This window comes from Petromyzon marinus, chromosome 7 (assembly GCF_048934315.1).
Source record: "Petromyzon marinus isolate PM22_M1 ecotype Great Lakes invasive population chromosome 7, UKy_Petmar_22M1.pri1.0, whole genome shotgun sequence".
Taxonomy (NCBI): Eukaryota; Metazoa; Chordata; class Hyperoartia; order Petromyzontiformes; family Petromyzontidae; genus Petromyzon; species Petromyzon marinus.
In genome coordinates, this window is record NC_133673.1 from 10,748,731 (window position 1) to 10,770,693 (window position 21,963).

Below are 21,963 nucleotides of genomic sequence, written 5' to 3' on the forward strand. Positions count from 1 at the left end.
TCATCGAAAACCTGACTGCAATACTGGCTTTTGTTAGGTTCCATTCTTGATTCCATGCAACTTTGGCATGCAGCTGTCCTCCTTGGATAACACGACAGCTTCCACTGCTGAGTGGTGCCTCTTCATTTGGAAACTCGCTCGCATGTGGACAAATCGGCAGGATGAAAATTATTGTCCACCGGCAGCAATAACTTTGTTTCAACAATCGTGGCCCACTGCTGTGATTAACCGCTTTGTTAATAACGATACATTGTAATTTGGTCATCTAGAAGATGTATGGCAGCTCCTGGCCTGGACCAAGAATTTGATTTTAGTTCTAAAATCAATTAAATTAATGTGGTGGTTTCACAGCATTTTAATGAAAATATGCCTGACGAAAATGTAGCTTAAAATAACATATCTCTGACAGACCATTATTATTAACAAGCGGTACTGTAGATTCTTATTAGCCTTTACATAAAAGTGCACGTTAATAAGGTTTTGTTAGTTACATATATTTCAGCCGAATTAAAAGATATATAAAACGTTAAATAATTTACTTAAAGCTTTCGTGACTGCAGGAATTCATATTCTTGGGTCTTTCGGTAAAGTCACGCAGATAGATTTTGATTTAAAGCTTTCATGACTGCAGGGATTCATATTCTTGGTTCTTTCGGTAAATTCACGTAAAAGGGAAACAATGAAATAATAAAAATATAAATCAATAAATTCTCACGACGTTTCGACTGCAACACAAGCAATCATCATCAGGCGTGAAAACCACAGCAAGAAATTTTGAAAAAAGTGGCGGGTTTTTTTTAACGTTAGCACCACGGAGAGCGATTTGGCAGTTATTCAGATGGACGAGTCCATGAACGAATCTCATCCACATATACAAACACAGAGACAATTTGAACCGAGAAGATGGATTCTGGCTTAGCAATCATTGGAAGGATTTGATAAACCATTTAGGGTCTTAATTGATTGTTCACGCTTATGGTGGCTTTCAGACCGCATCCATTATTTTCGTCTCCCCCCTCCTCTTTTCCGAACATAGATGGACTCGTCCATCTGAACAAACTGCCAAATCGCTCTCCGTGGTGCTAACGTTAAAAAAACTTCACTTGTTTCAAATTTTCTTGCTGTGGTTTTCACACCTGATGATGATTGCTTGTGTTGTAGTCGAAACGTCGTGGGAATTTTATAGTTTTATATTTTTATTATTTTATTGTTTCACGTAGATAGGTTCAAAGAAAATCGAAACGTCGTAGTTTTCTGTCATTTTTTATTATTTTATTTGAACTTTTCTACGTGACTTTACCGAAAGTTCCAAGAATACGTTAAATAATTCTCAAGCTTAATTCATATGCACATTTATATATGAGGATGTTTCAATATGTGAAGAGACTTTGATGATTTTTTGACTGCATAGCACTGCTCAGTTTTGCTGTATAGCTCTCCTTTGCGTCTTTGGGTTGAAGTTTGAAAACTTTCTTCATTATGCACATTGGTACGTTGCTTTCCATTATCAAATGTAATTTTACAAAAAAAGCGGTCCATGTTGCTTTTGTTTGCCTCTTTATTTCATCGTTCTATCTCTGGTCCACCTTCAAGAGTTGTCTCAGATATTGATAGTCTGTTGCATCTTTCCTGTTTTCTCCTTCAACAATTATTTTCTTTTGTTGAGGAGTCAGGCAAGGGGATAATGCTCTCACCAAGGTTACTCACAATGACACCAGAATACATTTCATGGAAATTGGATCGGAGAAATAAAAACACAAAGACAAATGGTTAAAGTATTAACCATCTCAGATTCCTTGGCAATATAGCCATTATAACAACCGAGGTAGTGAACTGTATAACAATTTCTCTTGCACAGTTTTTACCTGCCGAAGGCGACTCAATTTCACACGACTCCTTGAGCAATTTATACATCTTTGAAAACAAGTATTTTAAATTGCTAAATTTATGCGATTCAAATGACTCTGTGGGTATATTGTGAAAGTGCTCCAATGATGATCAAATGACATTTATTTTAAGGGGTTAAAAATCCTCCATTGAAAGTAATGATTTTCTGTACGGCAACCAGCACTAAAGTAATAAATCACTCGGCCTCATTCCGTTGGCCTTTTTGCCACCTACATAAAATAACGCATAAGCCATATTGCTGACATATTTACACTTGCACGTAATGAGAGCCATATAACCCCTTGCCAAACTGTTTGGCTTGAAGCAATTCAATGAAAGTTTGGGCTCATTATGACTCGAATGACATCCCCATGTCAAAAGTCACACTACGTTTGCTTTGGATGGCAGTGGTGTAGTGTGTCAGACCTTACTGTGTTAATGGCTGTCCCATTTAAAATACACTTGTATTGATGTGTACCCTACTTGAACCCTGCCACTGATGATATCAAATTGTTTACTCAAAAAAATGTGTGCCTAAAAATCGTATGCTGACTGCACCATTCAAAACAGAGCCACGCATGATGCATCATTCAACTTAAGCATAATTAATACTATGGTCACACACAGAGACAATTGTTTCTTATACTGATCCCTTGTTGCGTTAAATAGGATTAAAACAAACTAAAATGCAACTTTCGAATTTTTCACACTGCTTACATACGCTGTATGTCTACATAGTGTCAAACACCTTACATTAAAAAAACCCCCATGAAATATTACTGTCATTCCACCCTTGTTCCTGGCACTCTGATGCCATTTAGAATGCTTTGAAGAGGCATCACCTGCATCATAATGCCAGCAAATGTCTCCGCCAGCCCTTCCCATCTGTCAGCCCTTCATGCAGAAACAGTAAACAATGCAGAATGAAAAAGAAACATCAGGCAATAGTGGCATAAATTAGATAGTACGCCAGCAATCAAATATCCCTTTTAAACGCGAGATAAAAGGAGATCGCAAAATTTTGTATGCATGGCAATTAAAGCATCTTAGGCCACATATGGTGTAAATGCAACAGGAGGTTCATATAATTTAACAACTAAGCAGCTAGTCTATTAAAAACTGTATCAAACACCTGTTGTATTTACACATGGTTATTAGTTGTATCATATTGCATTTCTCGTGGACCATGCACCTTCCACAAGTGGCTTATGCCAATGTTAATTATATTACCTCATGGGTGTATCATTACTCACTTGCGCAATTAGTTTTCCTGAAATAAAAATTGATCCAAGGAATTTATATTCTGTGGCTCTCCTGTAGTAGTGATGTGGTTATGAATGCAGAAGAAAAATATCTTGCGGTAAAGTGGTTCGTGCAATGCACGATTAACCTGGTTTGTTTAATTGTTTCTTTGCTTATTTTGGTCCACAGGTAAACACCTACATATCGGATAATAAATGCACATTCTCGAAGGGGTCCTAGTTACACAATAGACACCTGGTTACAACAACAACAAAAGCATAATATAACTATTTAAAAACAATTGCACATGGCCAAGTTCCGAACAGAATATTCGTACAATCAGCATAACAAATACGGCAAGGCTATGATAACGCATCATTTATAGAAAATGTTGGGTGTAAAATAGCTCCGTTGGTGTAAGATTGTAAAAACATTTTTTTTTTCTAAACTTAAAGCCTGTAAAGAAGGGCAATAAATTGCGTGTACATGTGAAAGGAAATGTGAGGTTCACCAGTGATTTAAAGTGGGACAAAGATGTTGATCACAAACCTTGTGATATGAGATCAATCTCCCAGCCATAGATAGTACTTCGTGGGCGAGTGATATCTATAAATGAACCAAAAAAAACCCCACTGACCCCCCAACACCCCCCCCCCCCCCCACTTCTTCTGCTTCGACAATCCTCACTGACCACTGTGGTGAAGTATGGTCAAACAACCTCCATGACCGACATCGTGTGGGCAGGCCTCCATCCGCCAGTGGATTGACAATTGACTGTTCACTGTTATTGTGTGAGAAAGCAGTTTTTGTATTAATAAAACAAAATCAGTAATTTACTCACTCGTGATTTATTAATAAGCAGGTACGAACGTCACTGAGATAAGCCTAATTACTGAGGGAGGCATCTTTGTGATGTTTACAGTTCAAAAGTAAGTAGAAATAATAATAGGGTTTTCCCCTTTTTTCTGGCAACAAAACTGAAACCTTTTTTTACGAGGATTCATGTCTGCATTAACCACAATACCTACAGTCAAAATGCAAACAAAAACATACTATGATAATATATGCATTGTCCTTGAAACTGATTGGTCCACACCAAGGGATGGCTTTCTTTTGAGCCTCGACCCAATTGGTGCTCGACCAGATGACGCCATTTGGCGTCATTTGGCGTCATCTGGTCGAGCACCAATTGGGTCGAGGCTCAAAAGAAAGCCGTCCCTTGGTGTGGACCAATCAGTTGCAAGGACAATGCATCATATATTATCGTAGTATGTTTTTTTGTTTGCATTTTGACTGCAGGTATTGTGGTTAATGTAGACATGAATCCTCGTAAAAAGATGTTCTAAATCGAACCAAACATTAAACTAATTTTCAATGGTACAGTATATTTTTTCAAGCAGTGGTACCCCAAACTTTCGCAGCTTCTTAAAATTCCCTTTTCACATCATCAATATGTAAACTCTCCCTCCCCCCCTCGCCAGCCTGCACATGTTCACCCCCTCTACACCGTTCATCATGCTAAGTCCGCCAATTAAATGCAAATTGTTTATGCTAATTCCTTTGTCAAGGCACCTTCATTCCTCTCACATAGCTTAAAGGTCGCGGTCTGAGCTTGGCTGTGTTCACTCCAGCGCTGTCCTCGAGACAGTCTGGTCCCTTCACCTGATGAAGACCGCTTGTGTTGTGGCCAAAACGTCGTGATTTTTGTTGTTTTATTTTTTTACCTACGTGACTTTACCGAATAGAACCAAAGAGGATAAAAAGGTTTCAGTTTTGTTGCCAGAAAAAAAAGGGGAAAACCCAATTATCACATTTTGGTACTGGCAAAGGAGGTCTAATGATAAGTATAATTAATTCAACACGGTGCCAATTCACATCACTCGTCGGCACAACAAAATCCCACAGCATAATTTTCACAAGTTTTGCTCTACTCTACACTGGTGTTCACTCAACTGCATGTTGTATTGCATTTGCCTAGTCATGAATAGTTAATTATTCTTTCCCTATCCTTTGTGAACAATAATAACATGCTCTCAGCAATGTTCAGCAGTGAAAATCAGATTTCTGAGAAATGTCAATTTCTCGTCTCAGTCATTTCTGTTACGAGCTTTTAGTACGATCGAGCTGCTGCATATTAAACAAGCATTTGCTTTATAGTGTAGAAATACACGGAATTATCACACTCTTACATTTATCTGAATGTATAATTTTCGTCTTGAAACCCCTATTTAAGGATGTTCAGCATTTTCTTGGGAAATTTTTTTAAAAGGCAATTATGCAAATATCTTAAACATGCTAATTATTATACAAATAGACTGAGTGATCCCAATGTGATTGATAAATATACATGCAGTAGCTTGTAACAGACAAGTGTGCATTGCATTTGGTTACAGCTAGAAAGGAAGGTATTGTCCCTTTGCCTGGGAGACTTGGCAGCTATGTGACTTTTAACTCATCATTATCCTTTGCCTGTGCCTGCAGTTGAATGCAAAATACCATTATCACATTTCTGGAATGCGGCACGGCTCCAGCCTTTTTTGGAATACCGGTGCAATGGACTGCCTTGGTACCGGCCGAGTTCTGTGCGATGGCGAAGTTAAATGAAATAGGTATTTCAAAATCCACATCACATCCCCTGCGTGTCCCTGCAATTAGCTTCGCTGACCCCACGTGGGGCTGTGGTAAAGCAAGGCCAAGCACCTTCACCCCATTGCTTCTGGTTCTCATTTATCACTGAGCACTGCTACCAGTTTTATGATACACCAAGGCTCCATCATGGCCACCTTAGCCAAAGCCACATTACAGCACCTCTTCGTTAGACCTGCACACGGCCAAGAAACCCAACTCGCGGCTGCACGGCAGCCATGGTGCAGTTTAACACAAGTTCAATGCTTAATATCGCAGAGATCAAGCAACTGCTATTGGGTAACAACAAGGCTACAGTATGTTGAAATGCATAACGGGTTGTTGTTACTTATTTAAATATTAGAGAGAAAGAGCCATGAAGTTAGGGTGAACTCTGTGACCATATTGGTACGGTATTAGGATCAGCAATATCCACCTACCTAAAAGTCTCCTGTCACATCATAATACAAACAAGTATTTTCATAATAACAATAAAAACATGAAGTAAACCATGCTTTGTGTAATTTTGCATCTTGCCATTGATTCAATTTAAATCTATGTTTAAATGAGATTTGGTTGTCTTCATTGCACTACTGAAGCCTTTTGAGATGTCTGATGAAACTGTAAAATGCTTAATACGAGTGGAGTATGCAGATGGACACACCTCAACTCCAGTCACCTGGCAACAGCTGCATTACATCACATTGAGGTTATGAATGATAGGGCGCCCTCTATAATTTGCTTCTGGGGTTAACTTTTTTTTAATGGCTGGAGCGTTGGTGCAGTGGTGTTACGAACCCGACCACCTGATTTCAATTCCAAGCCATGGCTAACATTGGTGATGAGTGATATTTGATACAACCCCCAGTAGCAACGTGGCAATGCAGGGGGGGGGGGGCTTTATCGAGCAATGGATTGGCAAATGTTTGTAAATTTTAAAAAATGTCATACAATCACCACGCACGTCCTTTGGACAAGCATTTTGTGCGGAATTCATGCCCGGGGTAGAGGGTGGGTGGCAGCGAGGCGTGCCGTCAGCACGACCCACAAACGCGACTCAACGCTGTGGGATACGGGTGACAGCACGTGCCAGCCAGCCAGAAATTCTAGAAAGGATACCAGCCAGCATAACTTTATATATATAATCTAGTATGACACCGATCTTAAATGTTTACACACATGTGAATGTGATTATCACAATAATCGCATTCAAGGCGTATCTCATGAATGTGACAGCTAAATGTATTACAAAGCAGCATTGGCCATCTTGGACAGATGCATCTGACCAGCTATCCATAAATGTGTTTCTGAGTGGTGATTTAACAGCAGGCCCAGATGTAATTGAGCAGATGTTGTTCAGACAATGCCAAGAGTCCATGGCAAGGGATGTAGACGTCGACGCATATTGTACTGTGTCATTGGAAGATCTAGCACTGAGATAGAATTCTATCAGATGGTACCAGAAACTCGCACTGACCAGTAATGGTGAAGTGTGTTCCAGTAGCCTTCACTTAGCAGTAGATTAATAAACGAGTTGTTCATTGTTTGTACAATTCAGTGGCATTGTTGACAACGTGTATGTCTATCATAAATAATTTAATGTGATGGGTATGTTTCTGACCCACCCCTCCTGGATATCTGTGAAAAAGAGCTTCGGATTGTCTCCAGTCTAAATAACGATATTGATTAGGAGATTCTGATATATATGAACAAATATCAGTTATTTGTGTAATATGCAGTTTGCTGTAATCTGTGGAAGAATGTCATCAGGGCTGTTAATTATTAACTTGTCTCATATGAATGCTTTCACAACCGATATTATGTATGTATGTTGAACTTTTTTAGTTTTTTGTCAGGTCGTGCAAAGAATGTGTCATCATCCCTCCTTCACCCGACAGCCCATTAATAAACAAATTTGCCAAAGTTATTTCCTCCCAAGTAGATGCTTTTTACCTGATGAAACGTCATACCCGTTTAAATTGTAGGATTGCTCTCCAACGCACCGGTGTGCTGAAGTAGTCATACTGTTGGCACGCTTGTTCACGTTACACTTTTATAAATTACTGCGTGGGGTGGAGATGAGAGTTTACGACATCGCATTTGTTGACAGTAAAAAAGGCCTACTCATTTCGAATGATGTCACAAGATCTTTAAGGCCCTCGAGACCCCAAAAGTTGGTATTTAATTGATATTTACCAGAAAATATATGTAGATTATTATTATTGTATAACCCTGTGATATTTAATTGATATTTACCAGAAAAAATATATAGATGATTGTTATTAATGTAGAGCCCTATGTAAAAAGCTTGAAATTTCCAGAACGCTTCTCGCTTGGGAAGTTTTAGATTTGACTGGGAGATAAAAAAGGAGCTCAACATTGTGGAAGCCTCACAATTATTGTGTGCCATGATGGTCGTAATAATACGGATAGCAGTTATGCAAAAGTTTATCAAACTTAGGTGAGCAATCTGAGCGTATTATATTTATCTTCGCTTTGTATTGGTGTAAATTGATTGCTGGAAATAAGGGGCTCAGCATGTACCACACAGCTAAGCATTGATGTAGTAAATGCTTAATGATTCTCTGGTAACATGTGACAGGGTGGTTATTGATTGGAGTGGTAGCAATACCACAATGATGGCTTATTAACTTGCAATAGCACTGCATGACACAATCCTCCCCCAATTCCACCAGCACATCTCTCTTGTTCGCAATCATTTGGCTTAAAGCCAGTCTATGGATGTAACATATCTTATCTGCTATGTGGGAATAGGATGATGCACACACTCACCTCACTGCATACGAATAAACCTAAGCTTACATAACCCTGTATACAATATGCATAAATGCTTATGTAAGTACTCTTTGGTTCTTTCGGTAAAGTCACGTTGACATTTTTTTTAAAAATAGCATACGACGTTTCGATTGCAACACAAGCAACCATCATCAGGTACGAATGAAAGAGAAAACAAACCTAGTAGACTTATAAATACAATGCAATACAACACAGAGAGTTGGCTAACATAACAGTCAACACCCCACCTGGTTGATTACGTTCTTCCAAAGATTGCTAAATTTGAGAGAGAGACAAAACACAGACACGGAGACACAGAGAGAGAGACACACACATAGGCACACAGAGAAAAAACGCATCTGTGTCGAGGCCTTAAATAGAGAGAGAGGGGGGCAGAGAGAGAGGGGGGGTAGAGAAATTAGCATGTCAATGAGAGATTTGGAGATTTCGTGACTGCAGGAAATACTACAAAACGAGGACACACAGAGAGAAAGAGAAAACACACTTAGTCAAACAAACTTAGTAAAATTTGCAAATGTAATGCAATGCAACACAGAGAGTCGGTCAACACAATTAACGTATAGCCTGGTTGATAACGTTCTTCCAAAGATTTCTAAATTAGAAGTTGCATGAAATTTTGAGAGAGAGACAAGACACAGACATGGAGACACAAAGACAGACACACAAGCAGAGAGAGACAACACAGAGACACACACAGAGAGAGAACACAAACTGCAGGAAATACTAGAGAAACAACACAGAGACACAGAGAGAGAGAAAACACACTTAATAAAAACAAAATTAGTAAAATTTGGAAATGTAATGCAATGCAACACAGAGAGTCGGTCAACACACAATTAACGCATAGCCTGGTTGATTACGTTCTTCCAAAGATTGCTAAATTAGAAGTTAAGTGTGAAATTTGAGAGAGAGAGTGACAAGACACAGACACGAAGACACAAAGACAGACACACAAGCAGAGAGAGAGAGAGACAACACAGAGACACACAGAGAGAAAACAATCTAAATCCTCCGTGTAGAGGTGGTTCAAACTTGGTTTGGAGCTTTCGTGACTGCAGGAATTACTCTTTAGTCCTTTCGGTAAAGTCACGTAGAAAGAAAAATAAACTGAATAATAGCATACGACGTTATTTTTTTTTCCTACGTGACATTAGCAGAAAGAACCAAAGAGTAATTTCTGCAGTCACAAAAGCTCCAAATCAAGTTTGCTTAAGTAAGTATTGTAAATTGGTAAACAGAGCTTGACCTTTTTTTCATGTCCATCAATTTATTTTTACCATCACCTCACCTTTCCATTGGTTACTTTTGTATTACTATATATGTGCAGGTGGCATATACAATGCGTTTTGCCTCACAAAATAACTGGTGCTATTTGTCAAGCATACGTGCCACCATCCTTGCTGAGTAGATGACACTTGGACCAAATGTTTGTGGTATTTTTAGTGTGGAATAACACCAAACAAAAGAAAGAGCTGGTAATCCCATTGCAAGTGTGTGTGGTTGAATTTGCCATTCTGCAAAAAAATAAAACGTCAATTGAGTGCTCTTCTAGACAATGCAGAACAAATGCCCTCTGCCTTGTTTTCGGACTGGCTAATATCTGCTTCTTTCAATGGTCTGACCTGGAAGCCCGGTGTGCAATGCCAGTTCAGCACAATAACTCTGAGACGACTGCAAACTGGGGGAGATAAGCTGTGACAATTGAGGTTAAAGTTTAGCACCAACGGAAAACCGACAAGTATTTTTTTTCTTCCACAATTTACTAAAGCTGTATCGGCTGTACTATGTTACATATGATTAAAAAAAATCAAATTACATTTATTTGGGGTTCTTTAGCCAATAACGTTTCAACGACATAACAGCTTATACATTTCGAAGATAAAATACGTGGACATTTAACCTTCAGGCATTACCAAATTCCCATGTAAAGGCATGAGTCTATACAAGCTAATGTACTTTTCATCCTTGCCAAAAAAAGGATTCTATCAAGGATGGGATCTTCAAGGTCATATGTTCTGCTTTAAACTTGGAGCAGGCAGATAGGGTAGGCTATTAGCTAAGAGTGATAGAGGTTGCTTTCAGGCTTATTTCAATTAGACCAGCAGATTATCACATACTGGGTTCAGTCAGCGGGGCCATTTAAACAATAGGCCAGCTCAGTGTTGTCTGTTATTGCTTGTACACTGTTAAAACACTTCAGTTTAGTACACCACGAGGCGATGCAGCCAGACAGTTCCCAGACAGTCGTACATGTTCTGATTGTGTGTGTTCTTTCCACGAGGTGACTTTTTACTTGAGACACATCCGAGTTAAAACACGACATTAAAGCACTTTATCTAAACTTGATTTGGAGCTTTCGTGGCTGCATGAATTACTCTTTGGTTATTTCGGTAAAATCACGGAGAAAGAAAATAAATTAAATAATAGAGTACGACGTTTCGATTGCAAAACAAGCAATCGTCATCAGGTAGAACTAAATTTGAGAGAGAGACAAAACACAGACACGGAGACACACAGACAGACACACACGCAGAGAGAGACAACACAGAGACACAGAGAGAGAGACACACACAACATAGACACACTGTCTCAAATGTTGTCTCTCTCTGCTTGTGTGTCTGTCTGTGTGTCTCCGTGTCTGTGTTTTGTCTCTCTCTCAAATTGAGTTCTACCTGATGACGATTGCTTGTGTTGCAATCGAAACGTCGTATTCTATTATTTAATTTATTTTCTTTCTACGTGACTTTACCGAAAGAACGAAAGAGCACTTTATCTAACTCAAGAAGGCATTCAAAAGCCCGAACAAAAAAAATCACATACGTGTAGGCAAAAAGTAGATTATGATTATTAAAAGTGTGCAAAAGGTCCTTAAAACAGCAAAACATAACAGAATACCCATCATCCTTTACTACAAGGTTACATCAACATTCGCTCGCATTTCCTGCATACCGCTTCGTACCATCTCCCAGCTCAAAAAGAGGCAAAATTGTGAATTTTTAGTTTGCAAACAGAAAGGCCACATTCTTATTAGGAGTCAGTTTCAATACTATTAGGACTCATCATTAAAACATAGCCATCATTGCCGACAACTGCTGCCAGTTGTGCCTGAGGGACTGATGTTGCATCTCTCTCACTACACTCTGGGGAGAAATTCGGTGCAGCCTATAGGCAATGAAAAGCACTTTCAAGCACGTTCTCTGGCTGAAGAGCAAAATATACCTCCACGAGGACGTTCTTCATGTCCTGTAAATAATAAAGCAACATATATCAAGTTCATTACATTGTATATACAAAACACTCTGCTCTGGGCATGCTAACCTATAAGTTAATATTTGAACATAATTCTAAGAAGCTGCAGCCCCAGGTACAGTTTATAATTCAGCTGAAATGTAATACAATTAGATATATAATGAATTATTAAGGTGAACCAGTGAGGTTGAGTAAACCAGGTATGGTGTTCACCTTAATGCGTTATGCAACCACTCTATATGATAGAGGGCCCTGAGTTGCATTGACTCTGTGTCTGGACATTTTTTTTCCATATTTTTTCTTCTTATTTATTGCATTTTTTGTTATATTTTCCTATGCATCTATATATACCATATCTTACCCTGGCCACATGTTACATCATGTCTAAATGCCTTTACACTTTGATACTTAATATCAAATTGTGTTGTAACTCCATGCCTGCCTCCAACAATCCCTACTCTAATCTTACATGCACTGTATCATTTAACTTACCTTGAAGGCCCTTTCTTCCATTTGTTAATTTTTTTAAGGCCTGAAATGATTGCCATTGCCAGTGGCGTGGAATGGGTTAATTGTGCTCTTTGGCTATTTCCCCTGTTTTTAGGTTATATTGGCATGAACCCAATCGGATATCGTCACACTTATGCTTTTTCCATCGCTCAAAATCCAATGGGAACTACCCCCAATAAATGGGTGGCAAGCCCTTTTCAGTCAAATAAAGCCATGTTTTATTGGTAAAAGCTGCATTGTGTATGTTCATGAATGCTCACACATTTAGGTTTTGATTAATGTTGGTTTAATTATTATTTTACTTAGTTATTCGTTATTATAAAAGCCTAGGCTGTTATGTAGGGAGGCGTTTATCTGAATGCCATGACATTTTAGGTAAATTAATTTGGATTCACTGTAATTATGCCTTCATAATAAAAAAAAAATCGGAACAGCAATTATAAATCCAGTTAGAAAATTCAGATAAAAAGCATCATATGAATGCTGCGTATCCTTCGCATATGCATTGATATGGTGATTTTTTTATGTTTCAGAATGTAGCCTCCCATTGCCTCCCCAATTACAAATTGTAAAACTCCTTACATTTCTTTATTTCATCCAGAGTTTCACCTTCATACTCCTACAATTGAACTTGGCATCATACTGAACTCCACTGTAATGTTGGGGTATGAACTATGTTAAGATTACAATTAATGCACTCTACTGTATTTTATAACGTTAAACTATAGCACCAGGAGTTAATTTGGCACTACTGAGTATCCGTGTGTAAAAGATTGTTATATTTTTTAGCAGTAATATTGCACTTTAGCATACAAAGTTGAGTGTTAATACCATACTTTCAAGGATGTCTGATTTTTTTAAATATAAGAGTCCATGAATATTCATTTGAAAAAAAGGTTAATATTTGAAAAAAAAACGGTCTAATATATACGGTGTCTAATATATGGTGTTAAGTATTAATGTAAGTGATGTTATTTTTGTGCCTTTAAAAGTGTACCGGATAAATTATTATGTGTTTCATCATATATATCCTGGAAATTTACTGCCTTTATTTTTTATGTTTGAAAGTGGTATTATTAACCATTTTCACCATGTATATGAATTTCACTGGTGTTTATATAACCATTTATACATGGCATATACAAGTTCAGTGTATTTACTCTATTCAGCCAGTCCACTATATCTGTCAAGCATATTTCAATTTTCATAAAGCTGCTGTAAAAAAAACGTATTTGTAAAAAGATGAAATAGTTTGCCTTAGCTGACCTCTGAATAAACACCAATATGTAATATAATATTATTAACAACTGGTCAATATCAGCTTTAATTTAATTTCAATAGTTTTATCTGAAATTATTTAACGATTCATAAAATATTCATTTCCCATTAAAAACGCAGATAACAATTATATATATTTTAAAAATCTTAGGTTCACGCAATGTATAACTTGAATGGACAAAAGCAATCAAGACCCAATTTTATTAGCTTTTCCTCAGCATCCTATTGTCTGTATAAAACACACTGAAACATCTGCGCATGTTTACATGTAGAGGAAGTGTAGAGATCACGTTGTTGTCATGGAATCGTGCACAAGCGATTGAATCTGTCAGTTTTTCTGCTAAATATTTTAGAGCGGCATTGTGTCATGGTCACGGCAGGTGAGAAGGCGAAACAGGCCCGGTGTTGGCAGCAGGTGCCACATGTGCAGCGGCAGGGTTTGCGTGTGATCATCACGACACTGCGCCGGGCGCGCACGATACTCGACCCTTGCCCTCTCACACGCCGCGCCGTTACCACAGAGACGCCTCACGCTTGTCGCACGGCTGCTAATGCGGATTGCGGTGAAATTAAACGGCAACGCATAATCACCGGCGCTCGATGTCGTAATCACCATGGCCTCGACCGAAAGAGAACGGTAATTTTTGCGTTAGCCAGTCATGCAGAATAGTTGGCGTTTCGTACAGTTGTTTGGCCTGTGGAAGTTCTGCCGGAATTTTGGTCCGAAATTTCACTGCGATATGATTACACTGTTGGAATACAATTAAGACTTTGTTTTTGCTGGTTTATATGCCCTCAAATTGGGGGCTTACATTTTATTCAAACTTGTTTGTGAGGAAATGCCATAATTCCAGGGCATAAAAGTTAAATTTACAACAAACTTAGGCCAACAGGAAAAACAAATGTATATTAAACAAAAAAACAATTTTTCACTGTGACCTGTGGAACTTCAAATACGGTTCGTTTTTATTTGCGATTTGTATTTCACCATGCACAAAGTATTTGCACGGTACAATTCTTGACTACAGATTGAGCCACAAGCAGTGTTGATGAAAAAACAAAACGCACAACCAAACAGGGGAGTTTGCTGCTCTTCAACCAGTGAGATATTGGCAAGATGGGAGGGACGATTGCCATACACACGCAAAGAGGCAACAGTCTCCCGCCAAGCATGTGAACAGTGCAAAATTTCAGTTTGGTGCAGGTCATTACCACTCCAGCCCATTACCAGGCTCCAAGTGTCACGTCTGCATCCATAGGGACCCAATTTTTGTTCTTCCCGTGCAGCCACGCTCCAGTTGATCACTGTTGGGATTTTGTTGTTGTTTAAGTTTGTCAAGGCTTTACCTAAACTTCATTGTATGTGTAGTGACGTAGAATGAGTCACTGGAGCGCGTAGCGCTGGGGACTGGTAGACAATGCGATTGGGGGTAGCAGCCCGTTCCACCAGTTGGACGCGTGGGCGAAGCCCGGAGTCTTCTGGGGAATCCAGAAGGGTGCGTGGCCGAGGGCGGAACCTGGCCACGCGGGGGAGGATAAAAGGCGAGCTCCGACTCACAGTCGGGGCTGCTGCCATCTGGAGTGGAACTCGTCGTGCTGCTGTCGTCGTGGTCTCCGCCTCTTCGAGCTGTGGGTCTGGCAGCATGTTGGCTGTCCTGACGCGGTATGTAGTTATCCCCCTATGGCTATGAAGGCCGGAAAAAAAACAAGAGAGAGTGCCTACTACTAGTGTCTCTGAATTAGTACACTACACATGTAAGATTGGTCAATATAGGGCTCTCATTTAAATACACACAGCTTAAGAAAAGCAGTATATTTATTTGGTTGAAATGTTATTGCTACATATAACACTTTGAAAAATGGCGGGGCTGCAATTAAAATTATAAGTTAACGCAATGGAAGTGGTACTAAAAAAACACGAAGCACTGGACATGCCTCAGCTCAATAGGTAACTAATCTTGCTTGCACATAGCTATGTCGCGAAGATTTGAATCTGAGCGGTGGCATGGGCTAGAATCGCAACAAGAAATCAGGTCCCAGAGGTCTGCTGGTCCCATTCCATCCGTCAATCAAGATTGGCCTATCCCACTGGAAAGAGGTCAACAAAGCAATTTATAAAGTACCCAACATTGGCACACCCCGTCGCTTTGGTTTTTGTGAAAATTAAAATGAAAAGATGCCCTCTTTGCACCATATTATGCCTCTAAGAGGAGCTTATGCCACGTGTATTGCCTGTTGCAGTTTATTGTAAACTGCCCATGACATTCAATAAGATTTACAGACAGCCAACTGGTCTTTGATTTATTTATATGCTTACAGTTTGGTCGTTTTACTCACACACGCGCACAATACGCAGCTATGCAATTATTGTACAGCCATGTATCACAGTCAATCGATTGCTTCCCTAAAATAACATTTTTTGAAAAAAAGATTTGAACAAATAATTACCACAGTCTAGCATATAGTATGTAATAACTACTGGTATTTCTATTACATTGCCAACTTTTCTTGCCTCATGAAATGTTTAGTTGACTAAGCATTGTTTTCATGTCATTGATGAATGCTTCTTTAGATGATGTACCATGCATCTAGCTCACGTGATAATTATTCGTAGAAAGCCATACCAATATCCCAAGTAATTTCATTCAAAGTGTTCTGTAAATTAATATTGCCATTGATGTCATAGTTCATCACAATAAATGTATACATACCCATTGTTGTCTTTCCCCCGCACCTCCGATCAGCACGGTTGGTTACGTATGGTGCGAAAGAAGTTCAACATACATACGTAAACTGTATGGGAGTACAAATGTTGCTTATTCTGCGTTTAAAACCTTACAAACCATATATCGTCATATCTGTAATCATCATGCTACTGTTGCGACAGAATTTCTTCAGCGATTTTCACACGTAACAAACGCAGAACATTACGTGCACATTTGTTGTTCACGCAAAAAAAAATCACACCGGAACCACCCAATAGCAATTCTAATCGAAAACGAACCCTTCCACTCAAAATTGAACGTTCTGGATCAACCCACGGAAAATGTCCCGGCAGTGATAAGCAAATCGTGCAGTGGGAGATGGCTGCTGAGCTCTATCGCTATGTTACAGCCATAAGTGTTCTGCCAATATCCTTCTATTCCTGGATTGCTCTGAGCATTGGTGGGCAACATATTTGAGACATCCTGACAGCTGGCCAGGCTATAACTGATGTGCTCGGCTGCGGTAGCAGCCGGGAAGCACGGTTCCAATGCGAGATTGAACGAGTAACACAAACGCTAGGCTGCTCTCTTGGGTGATTGTGGATTGCAGTGTTTTATTATTATTTTTGTTATTTTCACAAATTATATTTCAGTTGTACTATCATGGTCAAAGTGGACCATTTTTCAAATCCAGAACCTCTCAACGACAGAGCCATATATGTCACAATTTGGAATGACGTGACATTTCAGCAACGACCAACATTCTTTAAGGGCCTATTTTACACATCTCTGAGATTGTACTCTAGCTCGTATAGACAAGAAAGTTGTTGCTTCGGTGCATAACTGTCAACCCTCCCCCTGCTTGCAGTTGGGGTTGAGGAAACTATTTTTTTGATGGGGGTTTTTGTGCAGTCATGGGTGAATGGCCTGAGACCGTAACATTCAATATGTATGAAAATGTAGCCTTACCCCCGTTGTAAACCCAGGATCCAAACCAAGATTTCAGCAGTGCCGGTTTTAGTACGCTCACATTGTCAATTTGGATTTTGATGCCACACTCTGGACAAGTGCCACACCAAATAAGGCTCAAGATCAGTTCACATTATAATACAAGTTGTCCTTATGGCGCATGCTCCATACACCTTAACAGCTGCTCTTGACAAACCTGTCCCAGCGGTTCTCATATATTTTCTACAAAGAATGGTATTATGCATAGACAGTCATCAGAAGAAGGCTGCAGCTGAATCTCTAGTGGTCTATTTTGAAGCAGTCAAGCTGTATAAAGTGGTCCTATGGCAGTGGCCACGTCTCTATATCCACCGGGCATTCAATACTGTGCAGCGCTGTTAACAGCATTCTATACCCAGCGGTTAATTTACCTCTCACGCAGCTAGTGTTCAACGATCCTTCGCGGCAAAATAATTTTAGTAACAAAAAACAAATGCTGCGTCAGCAATGCCGAAAAACATTACATTGACATTGCCACTAACCTTTTGTTATATAGAACGGCTCCAGTGTTGAACAATTTTCCAATAATCATTACATTTGCATGAAATCCATTAGCATCTGTTCCAGAGGCCACGACTTTTTGAAATGCATCCTGAAACATTATTGACGCTCTCCGCATCTACGGCGCCGGCTGACTTGATTGCATATCGCACTGCAAGGGAATTAGTTCAAAATAACAAAAGGTGGTATATAGATTTAACATAATTCCTTTAGCCTTGATTAACAGGCATTATTAAAATGTACGAGTTTACTTAGTTGCAGCAGCATCGCCAATAGAGATGACGCTGCAATGTTATGCCCCGCAGTTGCTCTTTGTGTTTTAGATTTGGTGTATTCTGCATTGCGTATACAGTACTTTAATAACACGCCCCCTGACCTCTTTTAAAATTAATTAAATCTTGAGACCTTTGTCAAGGATGAGGACCTTCCCACGCCATGTCGACCGAGGGGGTTGTTTGACCATACTTCACTACGCTGGGTCAGCATCGGTTGGCGAAAGCAGTGATCCCAGGATTGGTTGGGATATCGCTTGCCACTGATGTAAGCTCCGGACGGGAATGAAACTCGGGTCACCGAGTTCCAGTGAGCCAACCGGCTACAAATAATATTCGAGACAGAAAATATTTCAAACTCCTACTGTGTTGCGCATTCATGCAGGATGCAGACATGAAAACTGAGCATTATGCCCGAGCACGTAGTTGGTTTCACACCGAGGTTGGAGTTGGCCACATTTTGCTTGTCTTCCTCAAAGATTGTTTGTTTTTTGGATAAAATGTTCACTCTGGTGTGGGAAGCGGGATACAGTCCACTGAGTGCCCTTTGAATATAAATTGTTTTGGTTTTGGGGGTGAGTTGCGGTGGAGGAAAAGGAAGAGTGGGTGGGGGGGGGGCTGTTCCTTCTGTGATTGCACCAATGGTTTTGTGAAGAACCGTCTTCACGTGACGTCGCCACCGTGATCTATCCCGCCACGAATCCAGTAGGTGGCTCTGTGATTGTACAACCACTCCCGGTTGTGACAGTGGAGGCAATGGAACGATGAGCTCGTGTGTGACTAGCAACGCCATGCCATATGCGGAGGCAATTGTTGGAATGATGCAATGGTGGTTATTGAATGCGACATAGAGGGCGATTGAAGACGTGTGTTTTTCATTTTATTTTGGGGGGGGGGGGAGCGGCAGCTCAGTGGTAGTGCAATGCACAATGAACTCGAGTCATCTGAGTTCAATACCAGACTTATGGCTGCTGACGTTGGTGCCGCATGACATCTAGATCAGTCTTGGGTACTCCGCCCATGGCCAACATGCACTGACCAGCGTACGGAAGCAGGCGTCCAACAACCCCGCATGACCAATACGGTGTGGAGATGCCCTCATGCAGCAGTGGATTCACAATTGGAGATTGCTTTTTTTAAATAAAATATTTTAAAATGCCGCGTGTGTTTAATTACATTTTTATCCTTTTTTGTTGTTATCTTAATCGAAATTTCAGAGGGCACTTTAAAAAAAAATCGATATCTGCTAGAGGGAATTAATTATATACGCATTTAAATACCATACCTTTAAAAATACACCAATACATGCCAGTGCTTATATTTAACAAAGGTTAAAGAAAAAAATGTCACAAAAGGCTTCTCTTTCCATGGTTTCAATTATAGATCTACAAGAGAATGTATTTAATGTTTCTCATGTATTGTGATATTTGTATTCTATAATGCAATAGTGAGGAAACAAGTCATGTATTTGGAGAAACATTTTCTTCCAAAAAATATGTTGTGGAATTAAGTTTTGAGTTCACTTGCATATAATATAGTTCCATATTGTTAACATGGAAAAAAAGTAAGTTACCTGAAACAATTATCTTATATTCGTTTTATATCTATTGTTTTGGGATCGTCTTGTTAATCTTTGGTTGTAACTATGTCGCAATCGAAAATGTGCATATACAATATTGTCCAATCTATGCGAAAATAAAACCTAAAATAAATATCGTGTAATTGTGTGCAGTCTGGTATCAAGGTAGCTGTAGCAGAAATGTAAACAAATACTTATAATACAATGAAGATATTACTAGTCTAGTTCGTCTTTAAATGCTGTATACCTCTTTGTTGTAGGTGGCTGGGACAGCTCAGATGTCAAAGTGCTGAGTCTGAAACCACCGAGATTCTGGTTTTGAATTCAGGCAGCTGCCCGTAATTAAACCGGATCCTCGACTATAGTGTGTTGATGTCTCAGCCTGGTCAGCATTGACTGCGCAAATAGTCATCACGTTATATTTGGTTTTGAACTTAAATGTAGCAAAATGTTCTCTCGAACATTACTCTCATATGCAGAGTGGCTGGGAAAGTATTTCTTACCTTAACATTCACCAGAGGTCACTTGAAGAGGTCTCAAAGGTAGCTCTGTGATATGCGCTTCCGTGGCCCATCTTCTGGCTTGATGCTAACAGCACACAATTATTTTCTTTTGGGTTAAATCGTGTTGGTATAACCCAAAATAAACTAATTCTGAATCCTGTACGTAGTGAATGCCAACGTATAAAATTAGCCAATTGTGCAATTGGGTTAAACATGGGGAAAATTACAAAAATTTACTGAGAAAAAGATTTGAGGTTACAAAGATTGAAAATAAACATGCAATGTGTACACATTTAGAAAGTGCGTCTATGAACTGCTGTATTTTGCTTTAAGACTGTTTCATGATTGCTGGCTCACATGCATTGCCATTGCAGGGACCACACAACTGTATAATTCTGAGCCATGGTAAAAAAAAGATTGGGCAGCCTTTCAAATAAGTTTTTCTGCAATGTGCGAACTAGCTGGATGGACTGACGCTGAGGCGCTGCGTGCGCTGCCTACAACGCTAGATGACGACGCGTTAGTGGTTTTTTATGCAATTCCCCCGTTGGAGAGGACAACGTTGGCGACGGCGTGCGCGCAGATGGCATCTATTTTTGACCCACCATCCAACGTGTGACAGAAGTTTGCCACACGGAGACGGGGAGAGGCCGAGACGCCCCTCGCCTTCCGCAGCGCGCTAAGGTCGCTGGGCCAAGCAGCGTACCCTAAAATGGATCAGGCCGGGTTGGACTATCTGGTTCTGGAACGACTGCTGGCGTTGGCACGGGACATGGACTTTTTTTTGCCCGCCACAGAAGATGACGACCTAACATCTCTTAGGGTAGCGCGCTGTATCCAGACGCACTGTAATTTGTGGCGGCAAGTCGGAGTGGCCGCGTGCGCTGGACAGCCGGAAGACATCGAAAAGCCGGAGGTAAAGGAGTCCCCTCCAGTGTGTGCATTGCTGGTGGGGAGTCAGCAGGCGAGGACCAATGTGGGATTGTGGCAGGAGCTAAAGACTGCAGGAGAAGGTCTTCTCTTCCCCGTGGAAGACGCCCATCACCTGCTTCAAGTGTGGCCTGCCCGGCCACGTCTCCAAAGGGTGCCGCGCCGAGCCGGGACAGCTTGTCGCGCCTCCATTGTTCTCCACCCCACCGACCTCCACTCCTCCAAGCCCAAAGGGATCCAGCACTTTACGACCGCGGAAGCTGCCTGTCACGCCGTCTGTCCGGGAGGGGCCACGCCCATTAGGCCAACTTCAAGTCGTCCCCGGGGCCCCCGATAAACCTGCCCTTGTCCCGCCTGCGGGCAAGAACCCGTTCCAAAACTGTGAGGTTTAAATGACCACCCTGGTCATCCTATTTATTACGACACCGCCTGGCAAGAGGCCGCAGCCACGAGGCGGGCTGCATTTGCCGATTGAACTGGGTCCTTCCTGGGTTCGTGGGCGGCGGTGGGTTGGCGGTCGTTGGGTATTGTGCATAGTCCGGGGGTGGGTCGTTATGGTGCGTCAGAAAATGTTTTTTTGTGTGTTGTTGTTGTTGGGTCTTGTTGTTGCCTCACGAGGGGAGGGGGCTTCCTATTTGTTGTTGCTGTTCGTTGCAAGGAGGTCTTTCAAATTGTTGTGTCGCTGTTGATTGCAGGAGGTCTTCCAGTTGTTGTGGTTACTATTGACTTGTGAGGGGGGGCTGACGGTTTTTGTTGGTTCAGTTGACTTGCGAGCTAGGGGCTTCGATTTTTTTTGTGTTGTGTTCTGGGGGTTCGTTTTGTTGTGCAAGGTATAGGGGTCAGCCGGGGGGGGGGGG